At 44.9% G+C, this 14,256-nt stretch overlaps 2 non-coding genes across 2 annotated transcripts; both read right to left on the reverse strand.

The window, feature by feature from the left end:
- Positions 1 to 8,517: 8,517 nt before the first annotated feature.
- trnap-ugg lies at positions 8,518 to 8,607 on the reverse strand. Its single transcript is given in 2 exon segments — positions 8,518 to 8,553; positions 8,572 to 8,607. It is a non-coding gene; the product is annotated as a tRNA-Pro (tRNA).
- A 2,361-nt stretch (positions 8,608 to 10,968) lies between these two features.
- On the reverse strand, positions 10,969 to 11,058 carry trnap-ugg. Its single transcript is given in 2 exon segments — positions 10,969 to 11,004; positions 11,023 to 11,058. It is a non-coding gene; the product is annotated as a tRNA-Pro (tRNA).
- Between the last annotated feature and the right edge of the window lie 3,198 nt (positions 11,059 to 14,256).

Genomic DNA, 14,256 nt, shown 5'->3' on the forward strand with positions numbered 1-14,256 from the left:
AATCCTCTGTCAGAGACAGAAATACAGATCCTCGTCATACTGCACTGCTGACCCGACCAATGAGAGGAATGAACCAGCAGCAGCAATCTCTCCAGTAACACAATTGGGTCAGAGTGAGAGCAGCAACCGGAAGCTGTGGGCGGGGATATCGCCGTCTGAATATTGAGTGAAGTGTGCGGTGACTCTCAGTTGCACTCGGAACTGATGGAGCGGAAATAGCGACGGTTGAATCTTCACTAGACTGTAACCATCCTGCACCTGCTCACTGTGCAAGTCACTGAGAAGAAATAGATCGGGAGGACATGACGGACTAGAATCTAGAATCTTCGAGTCAGGGATGAGGCCACACGATCTATATTGCCCGAGACACTTTGAAATGGTTATCTTATTCTTCTTTCAAAAATAGCATTTTCTACATAGCCGGGTAATTGCCTTTACATTTCCTTCTTAAAGTTATTGTTGAATTTTCTTCCTTTATTTAGACACCTCTTCTGTAGTTCAGCAAATCGCAGTGTAGATAATGAATGGAATTTTCCTGGGCTTTATTTCTCCTCGATCCCTGTATTATCCAAGGATCTGCTCGTGGAAACAGCTCCGTGTCATCTTCTTTGACAGACCCACTTATATTTCAGCAACTCAGTACAGTCTCTCCTTTACTTTCTTTGACCTAAGGAGAGGTGGCCTTGTGGCGTCATCGGCAGCTTCCGTGCCTCTGGCGCCTTAGTCGTGGAGCTTTACGGCAAACAAGAGGCCCTTTGACACATCATGTTTGCCCCGGTCATCAAGTACCGATCTAGTCTAAACCAATTTCTGACACTTTTCCCCCACAACCCCCACCGTAAATGTTTCAAGTACAGTAACTCCCCAGTGCTCAGCCCTGATCAGCGAGGTTCAGACCTGGTGCACTAAATTCATGACGTGGTACTCCATGTCCTATATAATTTCTGTCCAGGTTGAGGAAATGGAAGAGGAGAGCCTCTCGTTCCAGCACCTCACCCATCTATAGAGTTCAATCCCCCATCTTCGGATTCCACTAGACCCCCAGTACCAGAACGCTTGCTGAAGGCTGCAGTACAAGACCAGGACGAAGGCCTCGTTCTCTGACCTTGCCTGTTCCTGTTAGATAAGTATTCTGATCACTTAAGTTTAGTTATAGCTTAGTCTCTTAGTGTGTGCATGAATATTTATTATAACTGTATAATAAATATTGATCGTTTGAACCTTACTAATCGGTGTATCGTCTTTATTACTTTGAACTTGACCTTGGAATACTTGTGACGGTGTCTATACGGCACCTGGCGACTCCAGAGCTGAATAAATACATAGAACAGAGCCTAGTAGTGTTAAGCACACGTCGAATACGGAGGCGTGTTAATACACTCCAATAAACGCGTTTTACAACCACAGTAAAACGTGCAACAAGTGTGCTTGGAGATATGGGGAACTGGGTATCATGTGGAAAACACAATACGGATTAATAAATTTGCTGAGTAAACACACTTGATCCTAAATTATAAAATCAGATACTGGATGAAGTAAATATCCTTCATGCAGTATTCCACTATTTAAGTTGTGAATAATTGACAGTGTGATAGGTCAGTTATTGTGCAGAGCTGGAATAGAACTTGTCTTTCCCCAGTGAGAGGCCAGAAAGCAAACACGTGGCACAGCCGCTTTTAACAATAATTGCAATGCAACCTCAAAAAAGATAGACTTCCCTCTGATTATGAAATGTGCGTCTGTTTTGATTGGGTGCAACAGAGATGTTTTCAATATGAAAAGCACAGGCAGCGCCCAGGATCAGACAGATTGGAACTTACAATGAAGTTGATGTTGTGAAGTAATGAGTCAGCTTAAGTTACATCTGACTCCAGCTTCTCCCTCTCAAACTGCAGGGTAAACTCTATCATATTGTGATGTGGAGATGCCGGCGTTGGACTGGGGTGAGCACAGTAAGAAGTCTTACAACACCAGGTTAAAGTCCAACAGGTTTGTTTCAAACACGAGCTTTCAGAGCGCAGCTCCTTCCTCAGGTGAATGGTGAGGTATCATCCAGAAACATTTATATAGACAAAGTCAGAGATGCCGGACAATGCTTGGAATGCGAGCATTTGCAGGTAATCAAATCATTACAGATCCAGAGAGAGGGATAATCACAGGTTAAAGAGTAACCGCTGTAAATAGTGATGTGCTACGCACTGCAAATAATGACATACTGACCATGGACCACAGTAAATAATGATATTCTACCCAGGGACCACTGTACTAATGATATACTACCGAGGGCCACTGTAAATAATGGCATACTACACAGGCAACACTGTAAATAAAGATATATCACCCAGTGACCACTGTAAATGATAACATAGTTTCCAGGGACCACTGTTAATAATGAAATTCCACCCTAGGACCTTGGTAAATAATGATGAACTTCACAGGAACAACTGTAAATAATGATATATTGCCCAGAGACCACGGAAAATAATGATATACTACCCAGGGACCTCTGTAAATAATGATATACTAAGCAGGGACCACTAGAAATAATGATGTACTATCCAGGACCACTGTAAATAACAAAATCACACGCTCGGACCGTTGAAGATAATGATGTACTACAACTGGGCCGCTGTCAAGAATGGCATACTGCCCAGGGACCACTGAAATAATAGAATAGTAGCCAGGGACCACTGGAAATAATGATATACTACACAGGGACCACTGGAAATAATGATACACTACCCAGGGACCACTGTAAATAATGATATACTACACAGGGACCACTGTCAATAATGATATCCTACCCAGGGACCACTGTAAATAATGAAATTACACGCTGGGACCGTTGTAAATAATGATGTACTATACAGGGGCCAATGTAAAGAATGACATTTTACCCAGGGACCACTGTAAATAATGAAATTACACGCGGGGACCGTTGTAAATAAGGATGTACTATACAGGGGCCAGTGTAAAGAATGACATTTTACCCAGGGACCACTGGAAATAATGATATACTGGCCAGGGACCACTCTAAATAAGGATATACTATCCAGAGACCTCTGTAAATAACGAACCTACATGCTGGGCCGCTGTATATAATGATGAACTACACAGTGACGACTGTAAATAAAATATCTAATCCAGGGCCCCAGGAAATAACGAAATCAAACGAAATTAAACAAAATTAAATCATGATATATGACACGGGACCATTGTATATAATGATATACTGCCCAGGGACCACTGTATATAATGATACACAATCCAGTGACCACTGTAAGTAATGATACACAATCCAGATACCACTGTAAATAATGATATACTATCCAGGGATCACTGTAAATAATGATATACTGGCCAGGGACAATTGTGAACAGTGAAATTCGACTCTGGGACCGTTGTAAATAATTATGTACTGCAAATGGACCTCTGAAAAAAATGAATACTTCCCAGAGACCACAACATATAGACATAGACATAGAACAGTACAGCATAGAACAGGCCCTTCGGCCCTCGATGTTGTGCCGAACAATGATCACCCTACTTTAAACCCACGTAACCCGTATCCCAACAATCCCCCCATTAACCTTACACTACGGGCAATTTAGCATGGCCAATCCACCTAACCCGCACATCTTTGGACTGTGGGAGGAAACCGGAGCACCCGGAGGAAACCCACGCACACACAGGGAGGATGTGCAGACTCCACACAGACAGTGACCCAGCCGGGAATCGAACCTGGGACCCTGGAGCTGTGAAGCATTGATGCTAACCACCATGCTACCGTGAGGCCCCTATAAAGATATAGTACCCAGGGACAACTGTAAATAATGTTTTATACCACACGGGAACCACGGTACATAATGATATACTGCCCAGGGACCACTGTAAATAATGACATGCTACCCACGGTCCATTCTAAATAATGATATACTACCCAGATACCATTGTAAATAATGATATAGTATCCAGGGACACCTGTAAATAATGACTCCACCCTCGTAGTACGGGAAATAATGATATTCTGCCGAGGGACCACTTAGAATAATAATATTCAACCCAGGGACCACTGTAAATAATAATATCCTCCTCAGGTAGAATATCATTATTTACAGTGATCCCTGGGTAGAATATCATTATTAACCGCGGTCCCTGGTTAGAATATCATTATTTACAGTGATCCCTGGGCAGTATGTCGTTCTTTACAGTGATCCCTGGGCAGTATATCATTATTTACAGTGATCCCTGGTGAGAATATCATTATTTACACTGGTCCCTTTGTAGTATCTCGTTATTTACCGTGGTCCCTGGGTAGAATATCCTTATTAAATGTTGCCCCTCTGTAGAATATAATTATTTACAGACGTTCCTGGGCGGTATGTCATTATTTGCAGTGGTCTCTGGGTAATATGTAATTATTTACACTGGTCCCTGGGTGGTAAATCATAATTTACAGTGGTCCCTGGGCAATATATAAATATTCACAGTGGTCCCTGGGTAGTATACCATTACTTACAGTGACCCTGGTAGCATATCATTATTTACAATTGTCCCTGTGCAGTATATCATTATTCACAGTGGACCCTCAGTCGTAAATCATTATTTACAGTGGTCCCTAGGCAACATATCATTATTTACCGTGGTCCCTAGGCAGCATATCATTATTTACTGTGGTCCCTAGGCAGCATATCATTATTTACTGTGGTCCCTAGGCAGCATATCATTATTTACTGTGGTCCCTAGGCAGCATATCATTATTTACAGTGGTCCCTAGGCAGCATATCATTATTTACAGTGGTCCCTAGGCAGCATATCATTATTTACCGTGGTCCCTAGGCAGCATATCATTATTTACTGTGGTCCCTAGGCAGCATATCATTATTTACAGTGGTCCCTAGGCAGCATATCATTATTTACTGTGGTCCCTAGGCAGCATATCATTATTTACTGTGGTCCCTAGGCAGCATATCATTATTTACTGTGGTCCCTAGGCAGCATATCATTATTTACAGTGGTCCCTAGGCAGCATATCATTATTTACTGTGGTCCCTAGGCAACATATCATTATTTACAGTGATCCCTGGGCAACATGTCATTATTTACCGTGGTCCGTAGGCAGCATATCATTATTTACTGTGGTCCCTAGGCAGCATATCATTATTTGCAGTGGTCCCTAGGCAACATATCATTATTTACTGTGGTCCCTAGGCAGCATATCATTATTTACAATGGTCCCTAGGCAACATATCATTATTTACAGAGGGCCCTGGGCAATATATCATTAATCACATTGATCCTTTGGCAGTAGATCATTATTTGCAGTGGTCTCTGGGCACCATATCATTATTTACAGTGGTCCCTCGGCAGCATATCATTATTTACAGTGGTCCCTAGGCAACATATCATTATTTACTGTGGTCCCTCGACAGCATATCATTATTTACAGTGGCCCCCAGGCAACATATCATTATTTACCGTTGTCCTAGGCAACATATCATTATTTACCGTGGTCCCTAGGCAGTAGATCATTATTTGCAGTGGTCCCTAGGCAGCATATCATTATTTACAATGGTCCCTAGGCAACATAGAGCGCCCTCTGCCGAGAAATGGCTGGGACTCCCAGTGTGAGTGTTTGGGACGGGACCCGCTATATCTCTGCAGCAGTGTGGGCTCCATGGCGCAGAAATACACGGCACTGTCGGAGAGATCAGCCACGGCGATATTTAAAGGAACCGTTTGGTTTTATTTGTGCAAAGCTGCCGAGAACCTGGCCTGGAAATCTGGAGACTTACCCGAACTGCCCTGACTATAGATTCTCATTACATTCCTCGGAGGATTCCCGGGATACTGAATATACCAGAAAAGAGTTTCTGGTACCAGAAAAGAGAAAGCGGAAAATACTGGAACAACTCAGGGAGTCATGCGGCATTTGTCGACAGGCCAACAAAGCTCGTCTTTCACCATCACCTTTCATTCAAACCGGGACAGGTTAGAAATGTAGGACGCCTTGACCAAGAGAAATCCCGGAGGGAGGAAACAGAACAACAGGAAAGGATTCTGATAGGGGGCAAGTCAGGAGAGATTAAATAAGAAAAGACCTTGGATTCCCTGGCCACAAGGTGAGGTTAGCATCAAATCAGAGAATAATGACACCACAGTATGAGGCCATTCAGGCCGCCGAGTCTGTGCCAGCTCCCTGTTAGTGCAGTAGAAGAAACAAAGAAACAAAAGATATGTCTGGAAAAGCTATCGATAGCAGATTGATCAACAACTACCGCCCGGACACAAAGAACAAGTGGAAACAAGATTCGAACCCAAAGCTGCGATGTAAGGACACACAAAATGGTTGCAGCATTTACAGTGTGAAACTGCTGAACACACACTGAGTGTGAAAGCTGTATTGAGCCCAGTGGAAAGATGCGCTGCTGTTCCTCGAGTGGCTGTTGAGCTTCTTTGGAACATTTCACGACTCCGAGGTCCGGGAGGTCAGCGTTAAGATCCAGCTCCCCAGTCAGTTCAATTCTCCACTTTGGCTCTGTGGATTAGATGGGTCACGTCCCTGTGGTTAACGCAGATCTGGAGCATCAATTCTATCCAAACGCACTCCAGCTCAGACACTGTGTCCCTCGAACATGTTCTGTGGGGAAAGAAACGACGTAAACATCCCGAGTCCTGAGAAATCTTTTTCAGAGTGGGCCAATGTAAATCAACCCCGCCGTCAGCATCGCAAACAATTCGTAATCTCTGACCTGGAGTAAAGAGCCTGTCCTGGATTTAAACCCACGACCACTCCCATAGGCATTGATTGAAAATCCCTAAACGAGAACCAGACCTCGAGACATAGAGCACAAATTTAAAACCGAGCTGAAGCAAAATATAACTTATGTTAATTTCGATATAATTTCTACATCACATGGCTTTATATGTTGAGACATTTGTTTTTTTTTAAGAAACAGCTGTCGTCTGTAACAAGTGACCTGGTCTCTCAAGCAGACCATCAGAACCTGCAGCAACACAGTGACGTTGTACATTGTACACGTCCATTGATTTGGGCAGCACGGTAGCATTGTGGATAGCACAATCGCTTTACAGCTCTAGTATCCCAAGTTCGATTCCGGCTTGGGTCACTGTCTGTGCGGAATCTGCACTTCCTCCCCGTGTGTGCGTGGGTTTCCTCCGGGTGCTCCGATTTCCTCCCACAGTCCAAAGATGTGCAAGTCAGGTGGATTGGACATGATAAATTTCCCTTAGTGTCCAAAATTTCCCTTAGTGTTGGGTTGGACTGGGTTATGGGGAAAGGGTAGAGGTGTTAACCTTGGGTAGGGTGCTCTTTCCAAGAGCCGGTGCAGACTCGATGGGCCGAATGGTCTCCTTCTGCACTGTAATTTCTATGAAAGATTGCCAGCGGTTTCTGCAGTGTAGTGGTTATCACGTCGCCTCAAAAGCGACAGGTCTCCGGCCCGAAACCGGACAGAAACATCCAACATTTCGGATGAGAAAAGTTTGCACAAAATACTTCTGGCTCTGAATATTGCCGGAAACCTGTGTGTTCGAGGAATATGAGATTTCGTCTCACATGAGCCACTAAAATAAATTGAAAATCAAGTCACAAGCACTGAAATTTCGACAGGCTATGAGAAGAAAATAATTTTCTTATTTTGGCACAGCTCGGATATTAGCAGCTAGTTCATCCACAACAGAATTTCAGGGATTTACAAATGCAGATGACATATTTATTCGCCATCTCAAACATGTCTAAATGAACGACAAATGCAACTTACTGCGGATGCTTCAAACGGAAACAAAAACAGAAAATACTGGACAATCTCAGCAGGTCTGACAGCCTCTGGGGAGCGAAATGGCAGCTGTCGTTTCCAGTCAAGTGGACTCTTTGTCAAAGCTGGAGAACTGGAACTGGAGATTCAGACGATTGTGGGTGGGGGGTGAGGGTGGTGGAGTGCTGTATTGGGTCTCGATAGAGGGCTAGCAATCGGTGGGAAATGACGAAAATGTCTCGGGCAGAAAGAAAAAGGGAATGTAAATGAGGCTAATCAAGGCTATGAAAGGTGCTGATGGCGCATCAAGCGGTCAGAATGTGTTAATGGCAGAACAAAGGTAAGCAGTGTGTCAGAGAACAATTACAAACAGGGATCAGATTGCTGAAGTAGGATGGGATGGGCTGGTGGGAGGTGGGCGATGCTGCGGGTAAAACATATCAATGGAAGGGATGATAAATTGATGGAAAAAACATGTGGTGAAGGGGGAAGTGAGAGTTCACAGTCTGAAGTTGTTGAACTGATAAAATGAAAGGGACAAAGAGCTGTCTGAGTCCACCAGAATTAGTCAATAGAAATGTGAATGCCCACACATAGACAAACTTCTCGGGAACGTGTTGGTTCCACGCAGCTTGAGCTCAGCTTCTCAAAGCAAACCCAATGTGAATGAATCCCGCCGTCGACGCTGCAAAGAAATGAAGAAAACATGCGGTTTGACCAACGGGAAAACCTCATCGAAGGGCTCGTCCGGGATTTGAACCCGGGACCTCTCGCAAATTCCGACAGCGACACACCCAAAGCGAGAATCATACCCCTAGACCAACGAGCCCCGCAAAAAGAGTCAAAGCATACTGTCATTGCCATCGAAAATCAATCTAACATCTGCGGAGATCGCCAAAAGTACTGCAGCATCTCAGGTAGTCAGGCGGCATTTGTCGACAGGACAACAAAGTTCGTCTTTCACCATCACCTTTCATTAAAACCGGGACAGGTTAGAAATGTGGTACGTCTTAACCAAGTGAATTACCGGAGGGAGGAAACAGAACAACAGGAAAGGGCTCTAATGGGGGGCAAGTCAGGAGAGATTAAATAAGAAGAGGCCTTGGGACCCTGGCCACAGAGTTAGGTTAGCATCGAATCAGAGAATAATGACACCACAGTATGAGGCCATTCCGGCCGCCGTGTTTGTGCCAGCTCTCTGTTAGCGCAATGGAAGAAACACAGAAACAAAAGATATGTCTGGAGGAGCTATCGATGGCATATTGATCAACAACTACCGCCCGGACACAAAGAACAAGTGGAAACAAGATTGAATCCCAAATCTGCGATGGAAGGACACACAAAATGGGTGCAGCATTTACAGTGTGAAACTACTGAACACACACTGAGTGTGAAAGCTGTATTGAGCACAGTGGAAAGATGCGCTGCTGTTCTTCGAGTGGCTGTTGAGCTTCTTTGGAACATTTCACGACGCCGAGGTCCGGGAGGTCAGCGTTAAGATCCAGCTCCCCAGTCAGTTCAATTCTCCACTTTGGCTCTGTGGATTAGATGGGTCACGTCCCTGTGGTTAACACAGGTCTGGAGCATCAATTTTATCCAAACGCACTCCAGCTCAGACACTGTCTCTCTCTCTCTCTCTCGAGCATCATCTGTGAAGAGAGAAACGACGTAAACATTCCGAGTCCTGAGAAATCTTTTTCAGAGTGGGCCAATGTAAATCAACCCCGCCGTCAGCATCGCAAGCAATTCGTAATCTCTGACCTGGAGTAAAGAGCCTGTCCTGGATTTAAACCCACGACCACTCCCATAGGCATTGATTGAAAATCCTTAAACGAGAACCAGACCTCGAGACCAAAGAGCACAAATTTAAGACCGACATTCAGCAAAATATAATTTATGTTAATTTCGATATAATTTCTACATCTCACGGCTTTATATGTTGAGACATCTGTTAATTTCAGACACAGCTGTCGCTTGCAACAAGGTACCTGGCCTCTCAAACAGACCATCAGAATCTGCAGCAACACAGTGAGGTTGTACATTCCGCACATCCATCGATTGGGAGCGGTTTCTGTAGTGTAGTAGTTATCACATTCGCCTCACACGCGAAAAGTCCCCCGTTCGAAACCAGGCAGAAACATCGAACATTTAGCATTTCGTGTGAGAAAAGTTTGCACAATTATTGGGCACAAAATAATTCTGTTTCCTGAATGTTGCCGGAATCTCGTGTGTTCCAGGACTATGAAATTTCGTCTCACACGAGCCACTACACTGAATTGAACATTCAGGCCCAAGCACTGAATTTTCGGCAGGCAATGAGAGGTGAAGAATTTTCATATCTTGGCACACCTCGGATATTAGCAGCTAGTTCATCCACAACAGAGTTTCAGCGATTTACAAATGAACATATTTAATCACCATCTCAAACATGTCTAAATGTGTGACAAATGCAACTTACTGCGGATGCTTCAAACGGAAACAAAAACAGAAAATACTGGATAATCTCAGCAGGTCTGACAGCTTCTGGGGAGCGAAATGGCAGCTGTCGTTTCCAGTCAAGTGGACTCTTTGTCAAAGCTGGAGAACTGGAACTGGAGATTCAGACGATTGTGGGTGGGGGGTGGGGATGGTGGAGTGCTGTATTGGGTCTCGATAGTGGGCTAGCAATAGGTGGGAAATGACGAAAATGTCTCGGGCAGAAAGAAAAAGGGAATGTAAATGAGGCTAATCAAGGCTATGAAAGGTGCTGATGGCGCATCAAGCGGTCAGAATGTGTTAATGGCAGAACAAAGGTAAGCAGTGCGTCAGAGAACAATTACAAACAGGGATCAGATTGCTGAAGTAGGATGGTATGGGCTGGGGATAGGGGGCAATGCTGAGGCTAAAACATATCAATGGAAGGGATGATAAGTTGATGGAAAAAACATGTGGTGAAGGGGGAAGTGAGAGTTCACAGTCTGAAGTTGTTGAACTGATAAAATGAAAGGGACAAAGAGCTGTCTGAGTCCACCAGAATTAGTCAATAGAAATGTGAATGCCCACACATAGAAAAACTTCTCGGGAACGTATTGGTTGCATGCAGTTTGAGCTCAGCTTCTCAAAGCAAACCCAATGTGAATGAATCCCGCCGTCGACGCTGCAAAGAAATGAAGAAAACATGCGGTTTGACCAACGGGAAAACCTCATCGAAGGGCTCGTCCGGGATTTGAACCCGGGACCTCTCGCAAATTCCGACAGCGACACACCCAAAGCGAGAATCATACCCCTAGACCAACGAGCCCCGCAAAACAAGTCAACGCATACTGTCATTGCCATCGAAAATCAATCTAACATCTGCGGAGAACGCCAAAAGTACTGCAACATCTCAGGTAGTCAGGCGGCATTTGTCGACAGGACAACAAAGTTCGTCTTTCACCATCACCTTTCATTAAAACCGGGACAGGCTAGAAATGTGGTACGTCTTAACCAAGTGAATTACCGGAGGGAGGAAACAGAACAACAGGAAAGGGCTCTAATGGGGGGCAAGTCAGGAGAGATTAAATAAGAAGAGGCCTTGGGACCCTGGCCACAGAGTTAGGTTAGCATCGAATCAGAGAATAATGACACCACAGTATGAGGCCATTCCGGCCGCCGTGTCTGTGCCAGCTCTCTGTTAGCGCAATGGAAGAAACAAAGAAACAAAAGATATGTCTGGAGGAGCTATCGATGGCATATTGATCAACAACTACCGCCCGGACACAAAGAACAAGTGGAAACAAGATTGAATCCCAAATCTGCGATGGAAGGACACACAAAACGGGTGCAGCATTTACAGTGTGAAACTACTGAACATACACTGAGTGTGAAAGCTGTATTGAGCCCAGTGGAAAGATGCGCTGCTGTTCCTCGAGTGGCTGTTGAGCTTCTTTGGAACATTTCACGACGCCGAGGTCCGGGAGGTCAGCGTTAAGATCCAGCTCCCCAGTCAGTTCAATTCTCCACTTTGGCTCTGTGGATTAGATGGGTCACGTCCCTGTGGTTAACACAGATCTGGAGCATCAATTTTATCCAAACGCAATCCAGCTCAGACACTGTCTCTCTCTCTGGAGCATCATCTGTGGGGAGAGAAACGACGTAAACATTCCGAGTCCTGAGAAATCTTTTTCAGAGTGGGCCAATGTAAATCAACCCCGCCGTCAGCATCGCAAACAATTCGTAATCTCTGACCGGGAGTAAAGAGCCTGTCCTGGATATTCAGCAAAATATAATTTATGTTAATTTCGATATAATTTCTACATCTCACGGCTTTATATGTTGAGACATCTGTTAATTTCAGACACAGCTGTCGCTTGCAACAAGGTACCTGGCCTCTCAAACAGACCATCAGAATCTGCAGCAACACAGTGAGGTTGTACATTCCGCACATCCATCGATTGGGAGCGGTTTCTGTAGTGTAGTAGTTATCACATTCGCCTCACACGCGAAAAGTCCCCCGTTCGAAACCAGGCAGAAACATCGAACATTTAGCATTTCGTGTGAGAAAAGTTTGCACAATTATTGGGCACAAAATAATTCTGTTTCCTGAATGTTGCCGGAATCTCGTGTGTTCCAGGACTATGAAATTTCGTCTCACACGAGCCACTACACTGAATTGAACATTCAGGCCCAAGCACTGAATTTTCGGCAGGCAATGAGAGGTGAAGAATTTTCATATCTTGGCACACCTCGGATATTAGCAGCTAGTTCATCCACAACAGAGTTTCAGCGATTTACAAATGAACATATTTAATCACCATCTCAAACATGTCTAAATGTGTGACAAATGCAACTTACTGCGGATGCTTCAAACGGAAACAAAAACAGAAAATACTGGATAATCTCAGCAGGTCTGACAGCTTCTGGGGAGCGAAATGGCAGCTGTCGTTTCCAGTCAAGTGGACTCTTTGTCAAAGCTGGAGAACTGGAACTGGAGATTCAGACGATTGTGGGTGGGGGGTGGGGATGGTGGAGTGCTGTATTGGGTCTCGATAGAGGGCTAGCAATAGGTGGGAAATGACGAAAATGTCTCGGGCAGAAAGAAAAAGGGAATGTAAATGTGGCTAATCAAGGCTATGAAAGGTGCTGATGGCGCATCAAGCGGTCAGAATGTGTTAATGGCAGAACAAAGGTAAGCAGTGCGTCAGAGAACAATTACAAACAGGGATCAGATTGCTGAAGTAGGATGGTATGGGCTGGTGGGAGGTGGGCGATGCTGAGGGTAAAACATATCAATGGAAGGGATGATAAGTTGATGGAAAAAACATGTGGTGAATGGGGAAGTGAGAGTTCACAGTCTGAAGTTGTTGAACTGATAAAATGAAAGGGACAAAGAGCTGTCTGAGTCCACCAGAATTAGTCAATTAGTCAAGCTTGAGCTCAGCTTCTCAAAGCTAACCCAATGTGAATGAATCCCGCCGTCGACGCCGCAAAGAAATGAAGAAAACATGCGGTTTGACCAACGGAAAACCTCATCGAAGGGCTCGCCCGGGATTTGAACCCGGGACCTCTCGCAAATTCCGACAGCGACACACCCAAAGCGAGAAGCATACCCCTAGAACGAGCCCCGCGAAAAGAATCAAAGCATACTGTCATTGCCATCGAAAATCAATCTAACATCTGCGGAGAACGCCAAAAGTACTGCAACATCTCAGGTAGTCAGGCGGCATTTGTCGACAGGACAACAAAGTTCGTCTTTCACCATCACCTTTCATTAAAACCGGGACAGGTTAGAAATCAGAAGGGGGTTCAGTGCAGTTAGATTGCGCAATCGGTTAGCGCGTTCGGCTGTTAACCGGAAAGGTTGGTGGTTCGTTCCCACCCAGGGACGAATTGTTGTTCCACTCCTGGATGATATCTGTTTAGGACAGGGCTAAATCGCTGGCTTTGAAAGCAGACCAAGCAGGTCAGAGAGGCTGATCATTAAGCGCATCACCTCCATACTCCCGGAATGCCTTGCCCCACTTCAATTCGCATACCGTCGCAACCGGTCCACATCATACGCTATTTCCCTGGCCCGACGCTCATCCCGAGAGCATCTCGAAAACAAGGACTCCTATTTATTGACTACAGCTCCGCCTTCAACACCATAATCCTAGCCAAGCTCATATCAAAGCTCCAAAACCTAGGACTTGGCACCCCCACTCTGCAACTGGATCCTTGACTTTCTGACCAACAGACTGCAGTCAGTACGAATGAACACCAACACCTCCTCCACAATAGTCCTCAAAACTGTTGCCCCGCAAGGCTGGGTACTTAGCCCCCTACTCTACTCTCTGTACACACACGACTGCGTGGCAAAACTCGGTTCCAACTCCATCTACAAGTTAGCTGACGATACGACCAGAGTGGGCCGGATCTTGAATAACGACGAGTCCGAATACAGGAGGGAGATAGAGAACCTAGTGGAGTGGTGTAACGACAACAATCTCTCCCTTAATGCCAGCAAAACTGGTCATCGACT

The sequence above is a fragment of the Scyliorhinus canicula genome, unplaced genomic scaffold (genome assembly GCF_902713615.1).
Source record: "Scyliorhinus canicula unplaced genomic scaffold, sScyCan1.1, whole genome shotgun sequence".
Classification (NCBI taxonomy): domain Eukaryota; kingdom Metazoa; phylum Chordata; class Chondrichthyes; order Carcharhiniformes; family Scyliorhinidae; genus Scyliorhinus; species Scyliorhinus canicula.